The 20,802-nt window shown below is 39.2% G+C and overlaps 1 long non-coding RNA gene across 5 annotated transcripts in view; it reads left to right on the top strand.

Moving 5' to 3' along the window:
* The first annotated feature begins 14,519 nt into the window (after positions 1 to 14,519).
* LOC145447834 (uncharacterized) overlaps positions 14,520 to 20,802 on the top strand; it is a 232,404-nt gene continuing 226,121 nt past the window's right edge. For 2 of the 5 annotated variants that reach the window (XR_013917715.1, XR_013917713.1), the window contains exon 1: positions 15,617 to 15,631. This is a non-coding gene — a long non-coding RNA (uncharacterized LOC145447834). Of the gene's footprint in view, positions 15,632 to 20,802 lie in introns of all 5 variants that reach the window. The other 3 variants (XR_013917714.1, XR_013917716.1, XR_013917717.1) reach the window with 3 other exon arrangements.

The following is a 20,802-nucleotide window of genomic DNA, read 5'->3' as shown; positions in this document are numbered from 1 at the left end:
AGGGGGGCGAAAACGGACAAAGGGGGCGATGGCACGTTGAAATGGCCACATTGGCGTCCATGACCGTAACTGCCACACCCAAGCCCCCAATTGAGATGGGGGGCCCGAACTCGAAGGGGGCCCATAATTTTTTCGTGAATTAACATTAATTATAGAGTATTATTTTAAAATTTAGGGAACTTTTTCAAAAATAATTCGCGCGACGTGCCATTTCTCGCTTATTGGCTACCCTTCCTTCAAGAAATATTACGCATGAGGTATAGAAATGGGCATCTCGGCGTCAGCCATTATCACACCATGACGCACCAAGACATACGAAGTTTCGGGCCATGTAACATGCGACTCCGAGAAGTGTACCAGAACGAGAAAACCTTGGCGGAAAAGGACTGCATTTATGCTGACCGACTTCGATATATATACGATGTACATATATATTTCATTGCGCATAGGCGCCTAAATGGCTGGCACCAAATGTTCCGGTCCTGTCCAATCAGAACCCCACAAAAATGCCATCTCGCAGAGAAAAATTAATTGCCACTGCAGAAATACCAATTTGAAATCGTGTGCGTCTTTTAGTTTAGTACGTATGGGCGATTTGAATATTTTTTGACATAGCAGACACGCCACGAAATGTCATTACGTAGCGAAGTCATTATACCCACGGGTCCGCCCGAATATGTTCAATTATTATTTACGGGCCCTACATTGTCCAAGACAAGTCACTCAGCTTTACCGGTAAATCTGAATACATGAGCAGCGAGAGGATAAAAGATTGAGAGCAATATTTATGCAATTCCCGATCATATTGTCCGATTCAATCATGAATAATAGAATTTTTTCGCGCTTCGCGCGAATTAAGCCGACTGATTAAAGAGTCCAACAATTTTTGCTGAGAAGTAGCGGTAAAGAGGTATCGGGGGAGTTGGGTCTGAGGGGTGCAGAAGTTTGCTTTATCGCCCTATGGAGGGGTTCAAGACCAAGGTATTGGGGGGGCTGACGAAGTGCTGTTACGGTCCTTTGGCAATCAAGTCGAAGAAATCACCTTTTTTGTTAGTCAACTCACCAAAATTTAGCTGGAAAAGTGTAATTTCGAGGTCGAGACGAAAAGTTGACTTTTTTCTTGGTCAACTCGCCAGGGATTTCAGTCTGTATGCCCATTTTTGTGTTCCCAATATTTGGGGGGCGATGATCGGTGTGGAGTGTGAAAAGGGGGCGATGAGTCGAAAAAGGTTGGGAACCACTGACCTAGAACTACCAATAAGCTTTTTGACGCATGTTGAAATGCTCAGCGCCCAAATACATAGGATGCAACCGCACCCCTAGAATAAAGCATTCCGACGGCTTCAAACAGTGAAACGTATTTCCATAGAGCAGGGGTGGGCAATTATTTTACTCCGCGGGCCAAATAAGATGCAAAAAACCGTTAGCGTGGCAAGTCAAACATTTTAGCTGTATTCTCAAGCGTATTAATTTTATTTTTATATTGAAAATACTGAATTGAAAACGTCGAGTAAATGACGGTCAGTGGCTGTGTTGATTATAAGGGAATGATAAATTGACGGTTAATTACCAAAATGTAATTTTTATTTTGCCGCCGTATTCCGAAATAATGTTAAATATGATACATTTTGAACTCCGTGTAAACCCCTATCCGCGTTTTTCTATAAACACATTAAAGTGTAGTTGGAATACTCAATAGCTTATTGTCTTGATCACTGCTGACTTCCTTGCAGTGTTTGTTTTGTTTGTTTGTTTTGTGGTATTCATGGTGTTTGTCGACTACTATGGTCATTTACACCAGGCCGATATTGTTCATTATTTTCCGTATCTGCCGACTTATAGCACGGCCCACCTCTAGGCTCTTTGTAAGACACCGCTTACGAGGATGAGGTGGCGAGGAGGATCCTAGGGAAACCTCCTTGCAGTGTGCAGCTTGCCGAAATAGCCTTGTTGTTGATGGAAGCTTGCAGTTCTGAAATCCCCCACTCCGTCCGAGTGCCTGTCTCCGTGTTTTTGTCATATATTGAACTTCTTAAACACGGCGACCTCGGCGCCAACTACTTAAAACAGTGGTTCTCAACCACCGGTCCGTGACGTCTTTTGTGCGGGTCTGCGAGGTATATTAGGATTTTATACCTTAATTTCAAGATAAAAGATGTCGAGCTTGTTCATTGGTAAAATAAATAAAACTGACGCAGAACTTCGTGAGGTAATATGAGGCCCGGAAACATGTTCAAGTTGTCTCCGGTGACGAAATACTAGCGCCTCGCTGAGTACGAGCTGATGCGCTAAACCACCCAATTCATACGACCATTCGTTTCCTATTCATTAATTTTGTGGATGGCAGGGTTTTTTACTCGTAGTAGGCAAAGTCTGGTAGTAGTGGGAAATGAGACAGATAGCTCGACAAGGTGCTGGGTCCTACTTCAAAACGCTTCATCTCTGGATATTGTCAGAGAGAAGAATATTATTCGAGTTGACCCGGTTGGTTAATCCACGGCATTCGGCGTGAAATGATATTATGTCTATCTGGGCAAATCAATTTTATCTCGTCTCAGCACTCAGTAGACAATACCGTAAAATCATATGAATACCATCATAAACACACAAATTACGAACAAAAACCTGAAAATATCACTCTCTAGTACGGGGTGGCTACCCTGCGCGGCCGTAGATGGGAATCTGTGTGGCCGTGGACACGTAATTTAATTAGCATGTGTTGGCGGCCGTCGTCTTGAAAATTGAATTTACGAATTGGGTCTCAAATTTTTGATCAATTTTAATTAATCTTGAAATTTTCTTCACGCTAAGCGTGATTCAATGTGACTTCATTTTTCGATACTAATATAGTCGTAGATTTAAGTCACAGAAAGCGAAATACGGCGTCGTAATATAAATACCATTTTGGCGAAAATATTTGAGTATTGAGTTGTTATTAAGCCGTGCTTATACTAATACAGACTACAGAGTCGCTATTAAAGTACATTTTGGGCCTTTTCTGCGGTATCTACTTGTAGAAAGCCCCGGTGACCTGTACCGGTACTCATCAAAAAATTGGTATTTTTCTGAGAGGTTTACACTAATCGACAGATCTCGTTTATAACATTACACATAACGACCTGGAGCAGGTCTAAACCCAATTTCAGAGCAGATACAAACCCAGAAAGACCTGAAACTTCCGATTGTTCGCATTTCAGCGAAAGCATTGTCTGAGACTGACACAACAATACAGATTGGCTTTTCTGATTGTCTAGAGTCGGAGACAGACAATCGACTTGATTGTTTAGACAGTTTTCCTTTGTGTCTATAAATCCAGACAAGCAAGCACTAAATCCCGCGGTTGTGAATACCATTTATTAAAATCTCAGAACATAGCAGTAGGCCTATAACAGGGGTGAGATAAGGAAAGATGAGAGCTAGACCAAAATCTTTGGATCTAGTCTTCTCGACAAACATCAGTTACAAAGAAGTAGTCGAAATAATTCGGAACGAGCAAACACTGCAAAAATATGCGAGCGAAATAGTAAGTGTGTTCCAAATAGGCTTACGAACCTTCAATATCACATACAAAGATGAGGAAACCAGGCTGAAAATATACAAGGAAACAGTCGGTATGATAAAGAGAAATAACAAAGAAGCGAAAATATTTCTACCCAAAAAGAACAATTGGTTTTACATCAACATCAGAGCCGTACCAACTGAAGTTGAGGATGAGGAAATGGAGCAGCTATTGAGAAATTTGAATTGTGGTAATATTGTACAAATAGAAAGGATCAAACACCGCGAAACAGGTTACTATAACGGGTACCGGAGTGTCGCAATCGAAGACGTAAACCTGGATAACATCCCCTCCTTCCTAGACATTAAGCCCATTTACATGGTCAAGTCGTCTTGAAGCCAAGTCGTCTTGGAGTGACGTCATGAGACGGCTTGCCAAAGTGATCGAGTTTACATGGTCATGTTTCTCCCATCTCGAGTGATACACAGCACTTTGGGATTCAGCTCGGGAATATGCTACGGCAGTTGAGATATTCAGAAATACTTCAACACAATTCTAGAATGACCAAATACACCGTGTATATATTCTTTCTGATAGTGAGTTGGGCAAGTTATATTGTTGGCTGTACCCGCTTCATAAGTTGTGTGACGCTGAACAAATAAGACCACGTGCATATTATAAAAGCAGTATCATGTACTGATAGAGCTTTCACATTCACCCAGTTGAAATACGTGCCGGTTTCGTGAAATATGAACATGAAATGTTGGTATTTTGCTGTAGTCTGGATTCGTTCTCAAGTACCGGTACTGTTCAAGCCGTCTCCAAGCGACTCTGCGGCAGTGTTGCCAGGTTATTTTACAACAACAAGCAAAAAAATCTGAAAAACAAGCCCAAAACAAGCGAATTTTTAGCCGAGACAAGCCAAAAAACAAGCAACAATTTTTATAATGCAAAACATTGTATTTACAATACAATTCACTCAGATATAGGCCTAACATGTTAAACGATGTCATTTTCCTGTCCAACATCCACAGTATCCTGATACATGCTTTCATTAAACCGCCCCAGCATGCATTTCGTAGGTTTGAAGTCGGTAGAGCAAACATTTTGCCGTCTCATGCCATATCGCACATGCAATATTCCAGCAAGTGTTTTGTTGGTCATGCGATTTCGGAGCTTTGATTTGATCATAGTGTCCTATATGGTGTCGACACAAGCAAATCTCACGCCTCAGTGAAATTGTACCACGTCACAATTTCGATTTGTCTACAGGCAATTTGACGGTCATTTTTGACCGGCTTGCCGAGCATTAAATTTGATAAAACGGGTATCAATCGAAAGCTGACTCTGCACTGATTACGAAAATATAAATTTTATTCCGCTCGTGGCCCTGGAACTCCCACAATCAGCCTCGAATTTTTCATTGTTATGGAGATTGACATTGGGACTAAACAATGCTGTCTGGCGAAACGAGAGAGTAGCTCAAGAGAAAAATAGCCAGACAGCATTGTTGCGTCTCAATGCCAATCTCCATAACAAAGAAAAATTCGAGGCTGATTGTGGGAGTTCCAGGGCCACGAGCGGAATAAAATTTATATTTTCGTAATCAGTGCAGCGAGTCAGCTTTCGATTGATACCCGTTTCACCAAATTTAATGCTCGGCAAGCCGGTCAAAAATGACCGTCAAATTGCCTGTAGCCAAATGGAAATTGTGACGTGATACAATTTCACTGAGGCGTGAGATTTGCTTGTGTCGACACCATATAGGACACTATGATTTGATGATGTTGACTTGGGAGCGTCTGCATGTCATCTCCTCGCTTAATGGTGACACCTCATGGCCATGGCTCAAGGGTAGAGCTGTCACACACAAACTACGACTGGAAAGTGGAAAAACATTTAAAAATATCATAATAATTTTAATAATCATTTTTTAAAAAAGCCCAAAACAAGCAAATTAAAAAATCAAACAAGCCCAAAAACAAGCAACCCGCGACTCCTGAAAATAAACCGCGAATCGCGAAAACGACAAGCCCAAATTCGCGGGAAAACCGCGAGGTTGGCAACACTGCTCTGCGGAACGGATCGAGCTCAAGACGGATTGAAGCCGTCTGCCTTTTTCTCTTTTTCAAAAACGAGAGAGTCGGATTGACGAGTCAGCTTCGAAGCTGACCCAAACGGCCATGTAAATGGGCTTATTGAGGGGACCCACTGCAAGATTTTCTTGCCGTTGACAGCAGTGAAGAAATGCGCTAGGTGCTTTCAGTCCGGGCATCTGATATCAGAATGCACGAATGAAGTAGTGTGTCTGTATTGCAAAGCCACAGGACACACGCAAAACGATTGCCCACAAAAGCAATCGGATTATCCAAAACTCCAGAGAAAAGAAAATGAGAATAAAAACAAGACTAGAGCAGAAGTAAACCACGGCGAAAGCAAACAAAATGAAGAAAAAGAGATCGAAATAACGGAACCAAAAAAAGCAAATACGATGCAAAAAGAACTAGAAATACGAGGAGAAAATACTGTCGAGGTAATAGAATCCCAGTCAGAAATCCCAGAAACTAACGAATGGAAAGAGTTACTTCAGCAGCTCTGCTCGGACGGATCTGATTCAGAATCGGAACCAAACCCGAAATCGCCAGAAAAAGGGGAGAACACACGCCAAGCCGAATCGGACCCAGAAACTAGGATACACACTTTTTCTGAACAAGAACGTAATGATATATTAGCGAAATGGAAAACTGTAACTCCTAGGAAAAAGCGGAATATTAAGAACAGAACAAGAGCGTGGAATAAACAGAAAAGAGAATCTAACACAAATCGGGCGGCCAGAAAACTAATTCCCAACCTAATCAAATAAAATGGAGGTCACCATAGCATCAGTTAACACAAATGGCCTAACAAGAGTATGGAAAACCTTCAGTGAATTGATGATAAGAAAAAAATTCGATGTAGTTTGCGTGCAAGAGACTCACAAGATAAATAGACAGCGCCTAACGACTTGGTGCAATCTAAACAATTTCATCTTGTACGATAATAGTATTGACATTAAAGATAACCATAAAGATAACAGAGGTAAAAACAGGATATTTTCTCAAGGTACAGCAATTTTTCTACATAAAAGGCTGTCAGATCGTTTTACCATCCAACACAATGTACATGTACCGTACAGATTACAAAAATTAATCCTGAACAGCCAGGACGAGTGCATGGAGATCTGGAATCTGTACGGGCCACCCAAAGTAGGAAAAACCCAAACAGAATTCTACAAACTCCTACGCAATAAAATTAAACAAGGTCAAAACAAAAAAATAGTATGCGGTGATTTTAATATAATCCGAGACAGATTAGATGCAAAGTACACGTCATACTTCAAATTGACGGCCGCAGGAAAGATTTGGAATGAGATTTGCAGAGCAAACGGACTGGTCGACATCTTCAGTTCGAGGAATCCGTACAAACGTACCTACACAATTACAAAACATAATCAACAGAGACGCATTGACCGCATATATTGCACCAAAGATCAGCAACAAGATGTACATGACTTTAGATACCAGTTGAACGTGCTGTCGGATCACACATACATGTGTGTTGTTAAAATGAATAAACAAAAAATGAGAAGATGGGGAAAAGGTGTCTGGAAAAACAATGCTGAACATTACGACGACCAAATTACCCAAAGTGAAATTGAAGAAGCATATGATCTACACGTGATAGAAAAGAAACACTTTGATGAGATAGCCACATGGTGGGACCTCATGAAGTTAAAGTTTAAAGAAGTCCTATCAAGGAGAGGTAGGGTCATAAACAGCGAAGAAAAGAGTAGGAGGAGTGCTCTAGAAGAGAAGATCATTACCGCACAGAGTGACGAGGGTGAAAACAACCTTTTGAGAGAAGAACTCAGAAAATTAGATCTAAAAGAGTTCAAGAGGCAAGCTTTCCAAGCTAGACTAAAGGACGTCGAAAAAGATGAAAAACCGACGAAAGAATTTTTTAAAAGAGTGAAAACAGCCGTGGAGAGACAGAACATCGATGTCTTAATAAACGGCAGTGGAGAGATAGTAAGCTCCGAAAATGAGATTACCGAAGAAGTAACAGAATTTTATAAAAGTTTGTGGGGGACAAAAGCAATAACTAATTCGACAATGCAAAAACGATTCGTCAACGAAATGGAAAATAACCAAATATCAGATGAACAGAAAAGGATATTAAATGAGCCAATTGATGAAAAGGAAATTAAAGCCGCCATAAGCAATATGGAAAATGGTAAATCACCGGGATCCGATGGCCTTTCCGCAGAATTTTATAAAACGTTCTGGTGGAGGATTAAATCTGAATTGAAAGAAGTTTTGAACAACGCTTTCCTCTTCAAATCAACTTGCGAGTCTTGGAATAAAGGCCTAGTGAAGTTGATATATAAGAAAGGAGATGCCAAGGACCTGAAAAATTATAGGCCCATTACGTTGTTAAACACCGATTATAAAATTCTGTCAAAAATAATAAACACGAGACTCACCAACGTACTACCGAGTATAATATTGAACACGCAGAAATGCAATGTCAAAACCAGGAATATCTTCGACGCGGCGCTAAATATAAAAACAAGCGTAGAATACGCGACGGAGAAAGGCTTACCCCTTATAGTGATGAGCCTTGACCAAGAGAAGGCGTTCGATTTGGTCAATCATGATTTTATGATGAAATTGATGGATCGCCTGAACCTAGGCAAAAACATTTGCGGATACATTAGCAAGACTTACGAATCTGCCACGAGTAGTGTTGTCATAAACGGAAAAATATCAGAAGAGATAAAACTAGAGAGAGGTATCAGGCAGGGATGCCCAATGAGCATGGCTCTTTATGCAATTGTGGCAGACCCCCTGGCCAAATGCATAATGAAAGATGATGGGATCAGAGGCATAAGACTAGGAAATCATACGTTAAAAATTCAACAATATGCCGATGACCTCACTGCTTTGGTAACAAATACCGAATCTATCAGAAGAATATTCAAAAAATGCAATGACTTCCAAGAAGCAACCGGGCAAAAAATTAATAAAAGCAAAACACAACTGCTCCCAGTAACACCGAGAGCAAGAAACATAATTGAAAACTCAGTATTCAAAGAATTTAGTAGAAACCAAATTAAGATACTGGGACATCTAATTGGGAAAAATAACGAACAAGAGATGTGGGATAAAATTAGAGACAAGGTCAGAAAAGTTTTGAACATGTGCAAATGCCGCAGACTCACTTGGGTGGGAAAGATGACGATTATAAATAGCTTGGCGGCATCACTGTTATTGCACACCGCCCGTGTATACCCGCCCAAAGAAGAGCTGATTAAGAAGATAGAAAGAGATTTTTTTGAATTTCTATATTTTCCTGAGAAAATTGAGACAATCGCGAGGAAAACACTGATTAAAAGGAAGAACGAGGGTGGAATAGCAATACCCTATCCTCGAACAAGAATACTTGCAAGTAAGCTAATAATTCTAAAAGAATTAGCAAAGATTGATAAGCCATCAGAATTTTGGCATCGATACCTCATGTATCAATTCGGCTCTAAAATCAAGAGCATAAATTCGGAACTTTACACAAATGAAATACCTCATAAATACAAACCCGACAAGCATTGGCTTGATATCATCAACGAGAATAAAAAGCTGGTGTGGAATAGAGATGAATGGAGCGAAACGACTTTCAAGTCACTCTACTTAAACCTAACTAAACAGCACGAAAAAGAAAACGAATATACAGGAACAAACAGTTGCTGGCTAAAAGTAGACAAAATAAAAAGCAATGATAAAACATACTTAACGAACAAAGAAAGAGAAATAAATTTCAGACTTGCAAACAACGGATATATATTTGGGGACCTGAAATACAGAAGAGGAATGTTGAGGGTGAGGAATGGTAGAATGGAAATTTACCGCTGTAAATTCTGTGGAAAGACTGACACCATCGAACATGTCTTCCTATATTGCTCAACGACAAGAGACGTGCTATCGAAGGCCGAAAAGGTGATAGGTATAGATAAGATTGGGAATGAAACAATTCTATACAATGAGGGCGATCGAGTCGACATGGTGACGACGCTAACAGCAGTTTACAAAAAGAGGATATTAAAAACTAAAAGAAGCTTAGACATTGAAAACTCGATGATAAAACAGGAGAAGATTTGGAAGGAAAGTACAGTAGCAAAAATACTAACAAAAACGTATAAAAGACTGGAAAACGTGCACCAAAATCCAAAAGAAGGAATAATCATCAAGAAATGGAAAGAGAACATCGCAAAATTTATGATGAAAAAGAATGGAATTCATCAAATGCACCTCCTACCACCACTGACGAGCGACCGACCAGATGATCACCTGAAGCCGATCGAAACAGACGAACCTGTCGAAAGAAGGGAAAATGACGAACCGAGCCCGAGCTCGAAACACGACGAAATTGCAAACGACGACGAGCCGCGTGAAGAGCCCTTGCTCGTAACAAGTGATGCCGATTCGACAACGGATGACGAAGCGAGCGCGTGCCCGGACCGGACGACGACGTGCAGGGATGACGAATCCTGAAAGATGAAAAAATTCGATTTTTGCAATACTATATATATATTGAATTTATTTGTATTGAAATTTTAAAGCAATAAATTATGGCGGAAGGCCGAAAGAGAAAAAAAAATTATATCAAAAAGGCGTAGTTCTTGTTAGAATAAGCCTTGAAACTTACCTTGAATCCGTGAAACTTGCTCTGCGGTTCGTCCTGGACACCGTGCAGAAGATGTGAGATCCGAAGAACCTGGAAACAGGATAAACAAATAATGGAATATCCAAAATTACATGGTAAAAGACCACTATCGGTCGACATCAAAGGAAACAATGAAATAAATTTGAAAGAGATACTAGATATCTTCAACCAAAAAGATGAGCTAAAATCATACAAACAAAAAATGGAAGCAGCCTTCCAGATTGGACCTGACGTCTTCAATCTCACAATGGTAGACGAAGATGCAAGAAACGCGCTGCTAAATGAAAATTCTAAAATCCAGCACAACGGAAAGAGCTACACGCTCATGAAACCTAGAGACCAGCCGTCGGTAATCAATATACGCGCAGTGCCGTCTGAAGCTTCCAATGAATCCGTTGCGAAAGCACTGGATCAGTGGAAAGCCGGAGTTATAGTGGGAATAAAAAAACTCTACCACAAAGGTCTAAATCTCCACAATGGATACAGATCAGTGGCAATGGTAGAATATGAATCAGGAAAGTTACCGGCCTTCATCAACATTGATGGAGCAAGCTGTAAAGTATATACACCAACAGTAGAAAAAAGGGCGCAGCCCCCGAAAACTTGCACAAAGTGCAACAGAAAGGACCATCTGGCCACGAATTGCAAAACTGTACAATGTGACCAATGCCATAAAACAGGGCATACAAGAGATCAATGCGAAGAACTTGAAAAAGAATTCCCCGCATTGGGAAATATACAAAAACACACAGTAAACAGTGAAACAGAGAAAAACCTAGCATCCGATGTCGAATCAGAGGAGCAGGATAAAGAACAAAGCACGCATGAGGCAGCGAATGAGATGGTTGAGGATGTATTGGAACGTCTGAGCTCCTCTTCAGGAGCTTCGGACTCAGAGGACACTGAGGATAGTGATACACAAGTAACGACTCCTAAACGAGATGATGGCTTCACACGGGTAGAAAACAAAAGAAAAAGACTTTCCGCCGTAAGGAGAAGAAGTAACAGCAAGAAAAGGAATGTAAATAACTCAATTGAAAATAAATAGAAATGAACCGTCCCAACCAAGAGCTCAAAATGGCAAAAAAAATACTATCAGTGAACATCAATGGTTTAATGAGAAAGTGGAATAGGATAGCAAATATGATAAAAAAATACAAAAAAAGATTTCTATTGCTTACAAGAAGTGCATAGAATCGATAAAAAGAAAATTGAATTGTGGTGCAGTAACAACGAGTATGAAGCATATATGAACTGTTTGGATATAAATGACATCTGGGTGGACAATCCAAAGAAGTGTAAGAATTACTACCAAGGTACCGTAATACTGATGAGGTCTACGCTAAAGAAAGAATTCAATGTCACAGAAGAAATAATAATTAGAAATAGGGTGCAGAGACTAGCTCTGAAGAACAAAGAAGAAAAACTAGAAATTTGGAATATTTACGCCCCACCTGGGGTCTCAAAAATAACCAACAACTTCTACAAAGATTTGACAAGAAAACTAATTAATGCTGGAGAACGCACACTACTTATTGGAGACTACAATTTGATAATAAATAAATTAGACGCCAAAATAAATCATAACTTTAAAAACACAACAGCCGGAGATATTTGGAAAGAGTTCATTAGTGTTAATGAGTACCAGGATATTTTTCGTTGGAGAAATCCATACAGAAGAATATTCACGAAGACTACAGGGAATCAACAAAGGCGAATAGACAACGCCTATGCCACAGATGCCCTAACAAAGGAGGTAGTGAGATGCACCTATAGAATTAATCCACTATCAGACCACAATTACCTCATGGAAATTAGCATAATAAATCATTCGCAAGAACGATGGGGTAAAGGAACCTGGAAATGCAATGAATCAATCTTAAATAACAAGCAAACGAAAAGTAATATAACAGAAATCATAGAAATCATGAGATTAAATAAACACAGCTATACTCATATCTCGAGGTGGTGGGACGCCTTAAAGAAAAAGATTAAATCAGCCCTGCAAGCTTACGAGAAGGCAGAAAGCAAAGCTGAAAAAAGAAAGAAAAAAGAATTAGACAAACAGATAGAGATAGCCGAAGAAAACGGCGATAAAATTAGTAAAATCTACCTACAAAATGAATTAAAGAAATTAGAGTGGAAAACTCGAATTCACGATAGTTAAAGCTAAAATAAAAGATAAAGAAATTGGTGAAAAGCCAACGAAATCATTCTTTGATCGACTAAAGAAGCGAAACTCCTTACAGAAAATAGATAGCATTCTAGATAAACAAGCAAAACAAATAAAGGAGCCACAAGAAGTCAAGCTACGAGTCCAAGACTTCTATAATAACTTATGGAAGGCACAGACCGGGTTAGACGAGAAAGGCCAAGAAGAATTCTTAGACTTGATCAAAGAAGTTAGGGTGGAGGAGGAGGAGCACACTCTCCTTGAACAGCCTATAACCAAGGAAGAGATAAAAAATACGTTAAAAAGAATGAGCAGCGGAAAAACACCGGGTAGTGATGGGCTAACGAAGGCCTTTTATACAACCTTCTGGGTGGACCTCAAAGACCACCTGGAAGAGTTGTACAATAATGCAATCTTCCTGGGAGATACCTGCCAAACATGGAACAAGGGAATAGTTAAACTCATATATAAAAAAGGAGATGCAAAAAAATTGGAAAATTGGAGACCCATAACCTTATTGAATTTAGATTACAAAATATTAACAGCAATTATCGCAAACAGACTAAAAATGGTTACTGAAGATCTAATATTAAATACGCAAAAATGTGGAATCCAAAACAGACATATATCCGATGCACTAAGAAATATAAAAGCAGCTCTAGATCAAGCCAACAGGAAGGAATCGGAACTGATTGTATTATCCATAGACCAAGAAAAGGCCTTTGATAGGGTCCATCACGGATACCTTCATAAGATATTGGAATCTTATGGTATCCCGTATGGAATACGAAGACTTATAAAAAAACTGTACGACCAGTCGTACAGTAAAGTACAAGTCAACGGAAGCTTGACAAACAAAATACCAATAACTAGGGGGCTCCGACAAGGATGCCCCCTCAGTATGTGCTTGTTTGCCATGGCAGCGGATCCGCTAGCCAGGAAAATCATGGCGAACGACAACATAAGAGGAATAAAAATAGGCAAGGAAGAACTGCGCCTACAGCAATATGCTGACGACTTGACGGCCATTGTCAAAGATGAAAAATCTGTGAATGCAGTATTCGAGGACCTAGATTGCTTTGCGAAAGCGACGGGCCAAATAATTAATAAGAAGAAAACGGAAATCCTAACCACCAAGCCAATTCAGAAAGAAGAACTCAAACAATACGTTTCGCCAACAGTAGAAATTTTAGGTCGAAAATTTGGGAAAAATTATATAAAGCTAACATGGAACAAAAGATTAGAACAAATCAAAAAAATTACACATACTTACCGAAACAGAAAACTCACCTGGTATGGCAAAGCGGTCATTATAAACAGTTTAGCAGCCTCGAAGATTATCCACAACGCCAGGATAGTCGAAGTACCTGAAAAGATCAAAAAACAAATGGAATCACTCTTATTCAAGTTTCTCTGGGCCCCAGAGAAAATTGAGCCAATAAAGAGAAAGCATTTGCTCTCCAGGGAGCGAATGGGGAACTTAAAAATAACATGCATCAAGAGCAAGATTGAAGCATGCAAAATAGAGGAATACAAAATAATAATGAACTTGACAGAGCCAAAGGAGTTTTGGCATGACGAGGCCATTTATATCCTTGGCTCAAAGCTCAAGAAAATAAATGAGAAGTTGTACAACAACTCATCGCCTCATATTGACATAATTACAACGGGGTGGAGGGGCATATTGAGTTCAGCGGGGAGGCTTGAATGGAACAGGCAGGAATGGCAAGAAGCAGAACACAAAGATATGTGTGATAGAATAAGATACAAAGATACTCCAGTGCTCCCAGAAATAACCCTGGACACAGGAGAAAAGGTAGACTGGGATAAAATAACGACAGATAACAGAAAGAAGAATCCTTTAACAAATAAGGAAAGAATCCTGAATCTAAGAGTGGCAGCCAAGGGCTACTTCTTGGGAGAAGAAATCAGAAGATTGAACATATATAATATAGGGTCACAAAGATTGCCGATCACAGATTGCAAATTCTGTGGCCATAGAGAGGAGAATCTTGAGCATATACTCTTCAAATGTCGTTTTGCAAAAGATATTTTTGACAAACTCAAGGGACTGATGAAGAATAGAAAATTAACAAAAGATGCAATATTTTATAACAATAATAATAAAAACAGAACAGATTGGACAGTAATAACTATAATCAAATCAGAAATAATGAAGAGAAAATTTGGCTTTGACAAAATCAACCAGAAAGTAACAAATTATAATTTGGCCTTAAGAGCAGCAGTCGACAAAATTCTGAAGAAAATTTTCGAAAGAGTACAGAAATTTGATAATTCGAATAATGAAACTCTATTCAGGAACGAACTAGCGTTCCTGATAGAAGAAGATAAATAGATTTTAGGGAAACAGCCAGATTTGGTAGCAGTGGCTACAAATGGATTAAACAGAGTACCAGTTCCGGTACTCAAAAATCTTATCTTGGAATTTTTCAATAAAAGTTATGTCAAACGATAGATCACGATTAGAACAACAATATAATAACTTTAAAATAGATTTTGGATTAAAATTGTAGAAATTACGAGTAAAATTAGATAAATAACGCCGATTGTCGCAAAGTGGAAAGCTGCATTGCCCCAGACACGCGAAATAATGCGATACGACTTCGCCGATTGTCTCGATTGTGTAGAGAACAATCATAAGCGAAATCATGCCTCCAGCCTAGTCAACCGTCAAATACGGCCGAATAACCATGGATGTTAGTAATGCAAACGTGAATTAATATAAAAAAGAAGAGAAGCAGAGATAAAATTATAAATTCGACATATAATACGGAAGAAAACCAACGACAATGACAAGAAAAGTATACGAATTGAAGAAACGGGAACCAATTGAATAAAAATTTCGAAACACTACAAACGAAATACTGATGACGGATGGACGACGGACGGATGGACGAACGGATGGGCGATTCAATGAACACTGGACTGACGATGACCGACGAGATGAAAAGAAGAACCTGGACTGGAAGAATTTCAATTGTGTGAATGGTATGGTATGAACGTGTGCGTGAATGAATATTCTGTGTCTGAGAATTTTCTGAATGGTGAAGTGTGTCTGAAACAGAGATAGATATATTCCTTTTTATTTGTATTGAAATTCTTTCTGGAATAAAATTGGGATCGCTGTGGCGACCGAAAAAACAAAAATAGATTTGTTCATTGGAGTATTTGGTTGTATTAAGGTAAGCATTGGCTTACTGGACGCTGGCCGGTGCGAAACCCTAGCGGTACAACCGATACTTCCAATCACTGTCACACCCAGGAGAAGTATGGCCATCAGGCCTTCATGCTCCGACCCGGGATCTGAACCAGCTTGCCTGGTCAGTATCCCAGTCACAAGTACGGTGGCGGCGGGACAAGCCTCCGCAGACGCCCCCAGCCAAGGCCTGCTTGTGACAGCTACTTGCACCTAAAACAGAGAGAAACTGATGAAGGTAAAATAGTAGCAACAAAGAAGCAACCTTAAGGGAGCTCTCGGGTACCTTCTACCCAAGAGTGACCTAAAAGGCGCTTGTGGCAATAGTCACACGGTGTAATGCCTGTGGCTGCCACAAGCGTAACGGGGTGGTGGTTTACTGCGGTTCCACCAGGTTACCCCTAAAAAAAAATATATATTTGTTCAAGCACTCAAATTATAGGCTCCTAACTGGCTTTAAGAAATAGACTTCGCGACTTTACAAGTATCATCTGTGATCAGAGGTGGTCAGTAACGAAGTACTTCTACTTTTTCGAAGTACTCAAGTAGCATTCCTCTACTTTTGGTACTTACTGAAGTAGATCTGATTTTCGCTACTTCTACTTCGTAATATTTTGTGATCTACTTACTTACTTTTCGCTATTTTCAGTTTGTCAAGTAGAAGTAGTTCAATCCTCCAATCAGGAAGATAGCCTGAGGAGTTTCGGGGCTGTTTTCACGGAGTATCAACAATTAATTTTCATAAAAGTTGAGTAATGCCCCGAATTTTCGTCTCGCTTTGCGCGTAGTGGATACGGAGTAACCAGTATAATTTCACGATAGTATCAGTGAATATAATTTAGGTAGCGGGTTGGCGTGGTTCCATTCACACCACATTGTCGCCCTTCGCCTACATGAAATATTTCATCACAGTATATATGGCTCATCATAACGTTTGAAACTGATGTTTCGCAAGCTAACATTTACTTATATCGTAATGTAGCATGTCCATGGCGTGTTCTAATCAGGGAAAGTGGACTCAGACTTTTTGCTTTAGAGCTTTTTTAGCATACCACCTTTGAAACTTTCTGGACTGAAGACATGAAATACATATTCCGCTTTAAGAAGTAGTATTTATATTTCACTTTCAATTCCCATTATCCTTTTGAGTTCTAATTGATATCGGTTCTTTTGTCTGGATAACATACATGATGAAGTATAAAAGCAAGTGTACTAATGCCTTTAATTTACAGATATAAAGCTACACAATATGGCCTTTTTACGGTCAACCATATTTTTTATTAACGTATACTAATCGCAGAAGTGTTTACACCGTACCTTATACGACTTCTCCGTATTGCTCTTCGACTAAACTACGGGCCTTATAATATGGGGGAGGACGCCATACCATATTTTCTAAAACATGCTCTTCGAGAAAACAGAGGATTAGTATCTCATTTCCATATCAATACCATTATTTTCATCCCATGATGCGGACGAATGCTTATGATGTCGAAAATTGGATACCTCCTGGTATGCATCAATATGAATGAAGGTCGGAACCTTTCGCATAGCTCAATTTGCACTTTTTGACAATCGATGTGAACGAATTAGGTTCTTTTTCACAACTACTTACTTACTTGAGTAGATTTAAAGTCAGTCAATTCTACTTCTACTTCAAGTAGTTTTAGGTTGCTTATGAAATAAGTACTTCTACTCGTACTTGAGTAGATTTTTTCGTCGGTACTTCTACTTCTACTTGAGTAGCTTTCTTGACTACTTTGACCACCTCTGTCTGTGATCCTGACGAGTTCGAGCATGTCAGTATCAGCAGTGCTGTTGGGGTCAATGCTTGATATAGCATATTGTCAAAACAAAAAATTGTGCTGGCAACTAAAATCAAATAACTAGTCAACAAATTGTTTAGTAATAAACAAATACGAAGCTTTACAATGTGACTAAAAATTGCTGTCGTTGCAATATTCCCAGTTGCACTCCCCCAGTTCGATGATTGTCAAGTGCACCATATACTGCTGTAGTATTTTATGTTCCACGTGCAGATGTGCCTCAACGACACGGACCATCGATGATCGACAAGGATATTTCGAAATCTGATGATAAAACTAGAACTGTCAAGGACACCTTGCCCATTTGCAGGATATGAAAGGATCATGGCGACCCGGAGATCTTTCATTTTACCTGGGTTTAGACTTTGTTCTCCACGGTTGACACCAAGCCGCTCACTCCCAGTTGTGTACCGGATAGCTTTGTGCATAACTGGCTAGCTCCTAGCAAATGGCGGATAAATTTGTCAATATACAATACCCAACAGAACTGTTGAATGTTACTTGTTTTGTTTATCGAGCAGATAAATGAAAGGCTTAGCGATATAAAGCAGACTCGACTTGTGTTTATGTAGCCACTATGGCCATGTGGCGGGATACCAATCAGGCATTATTAACATGTGTGCTACCATAATTTCCCCATCTGAAGGATTGGGGCATATGTTCTCCAATTTTCTCTCTACTCAGCCAAATTGTATTTCCCAAGAGTAAAATATGAAAAATTTGCCCAAGTTATCGATAACCCGCTAACAGATGCTGTAGACAAGTTGAATCGAACACCAAGGTTTTTCACTCCAAAGCCTTGGTGAATTCGACAAACAAATGAAAACAGTTCGTCTTGCAACATTGGCAGAGTTTTTGAATTTGCCTTTGCTTGAAATTCTTCAATATACCACTTTTGAGATAATTTTTAACAGCTAATAAAAGTGGAACAGTTGCAGCTGTTGATGAGACTGTATCAAAAACTTCAAAACCAATCCATAACTTGAAAATGCAGAATAATACAGAAACATATATCATCGGATGCCTTGAATCGTGCACAAAATCAGCTTCTCCAGCTCGTTACTTAAATCCTGAATTATTCCCTTTGATTTAGATGATTTTTCTTCACAATGGCTGTTGCAGATGTGGAATCTGATCAGTGCTACATGGAGCAGGAATTTCGTCTGGAGTATAATGTCCACTACCAATACAGCTAGATGCATTAATAACGTGCCGACAGAAATGAAAACATTCATGGTTACGGTATATTTACGATCAACTAACAATGGCAGTTTTTCAAGTAATAGAGCTCCTTTTCCTAAATAATTAGTGCTGGTGGCATAACCAAGTACAGAAAAAAAAATTAAAGTAAACAATCACCTGAATCACAAATGAGCCGAATTGGATAAAAAGTCTGTCAGCTTGCCACATACAAATATCACTAATAATGTTTGTCGCTGTTCTGGAGATACAGTAGCTTGGGATTGAGCTCGGGATTTTTCTGCACTAATCATAATAACCAGAAATACTTCGCGATTCTAGAACGGCCAAGCACGCCTTCGACATATTTCCTGATACTGAGTTGTGCAAGTTATATTTTTGGCTGCAATGCAATGAATCTCTCACACATAAGATACCTATCTACCATGTACCAGTCATTGTTAAGAATTGAAAGTAATTTGTAGCCTCATATCATGTCAGTTTACATTGATCTCACCTCTGATGCTTGTGCAACACCCTTCTTGATGGTGTTGTTGACTTCATCCACTTGAATATCCCAGGAACTGCTCAAATTTTCAAATAGTGACGTCCGTAAGACTTTAGTCTATAATCCTCGTCATTAAAATGCTCCCCACAAACACGTGTATTTCCAGTTATCTAGACAAAAATCAATAGCAACATTATCACGATAGAACAAGAGAGAGTATGATCGGATTGAAACACTTCTGGTAATTTACTCACATCCAAATTCAACCCGACTACAGATCTAATTTTTTATATCCATTTCTTCATGTGAAACCATAGATTCATAGCCTTTCTTGAGTCGTTGTTGCATTTCAGAACACAACAGTCATAGTGTGATCTTCCTGCCATAGTCCACGATCCCGCATCTGCATTCATGTCTGTTATCTCACAGGCAATATAGTATAATAATATATAGATTGTTTATCGTAAAAGTTCTTCGCAAGAAATCAACCTGCCAATATCAAACATAAAACTTTATTACAGGAATAAATTCACTAATTTAAATTACATATATATATCCGTTATGACCAGCCATTTTACAAATGTATATGCGCTATTATCTTAGAAGTCAAGCTAATATGCCATGATGTTCTCGACTTCTCGTGTTGTCACAAACCAGTACCGAAGACTTCGCAAAACTGCTGAATTTGACTTTATTTCGCTAAAAAAAGATTCCTTGCTAATAATAAACGTGTTATTTATTTATCATAAGTTAGCATCGATACCCTGAACTGCATCATATCGACAACTCGCGGAGATAAATAGCGAAACCAACTCCAAAACTGCCATCTGCGAGCACGAAGCAAGATTCACCGACCGCCATCCCTTGGCCATAATGGCGGCGCTCGTGAGCAAAAATGAAAATCGTGCATTGAACCAAATTTGGTGAACATCGTTTCTATACACAACCTAACACTTTCAGGGGCTGAACAGAAAATTTTCAAATTTTTTGCTATTTATTTTTACATAATAAATAGAAACTTTCTTCTCCTGTGGCAATGCGGCTACTGGTTGGAATTGAACCAAATCTGGTGTGTAGACTTAAATTAGGTAACCTAGCAATTTTCAGTCAAGTAGGCAGTACGATTTGAGAGAAAAAGTTATTTTTGAAGAGCCCTAATAGAGATAATATGATTTCACGCCGATGGCCGTGGATTAACCAACCGGGCCAACTCAAATAATATTCTTCTCTTCGACAATATCCAGAGATGAAGTGTTTTGAAGTAGGACCAATAGGTCTCTTCAAGAATGACTTTTTTCTCAAATCGCACTGGCTACTTGATAAAATTGTTAGGTTATCTAATTTAAGCCGACACACCAAATTTGGTTCAATTCCAACCAGTGGAAGCGGAGTTATCTCCGTCGAAAAATTTGGATTATGAATAAAATAGTATTTATGGTGACCAATTATTAAAGTATTTAGTATAGTGGTGCCCAACGTAAATACTATTTAATTAAAATCCAAATTTTTCGACGGCACTATCTCCGCTTGTACTGGTTGGAATTGAACCAAATTTGGTGAACATCGTTTCTATAGACAACCCAACACTTTCATGGGGTGAACAAAAAAATTTCAAATTTTTTGTTATTTATTTTTATATAATAA

The sequence above is a fragment of the Botryllus schlosseri genome, chromosome 10, assembly GCF_051294905.1.
Source record: "Botryllus schlosseri isolate E-star chromosome 10, Bs_hap1, whole genome shotgun sequence".
NCBI lineage: Eukaryota > Metazoa > Chordata > Ascidiacea > Stolidobranchia > Styelidae > Botryllus > Botryllus schlosseri.
This window is presented reverse-complemented; position numbering and strand designations above follow the sequence as displayed.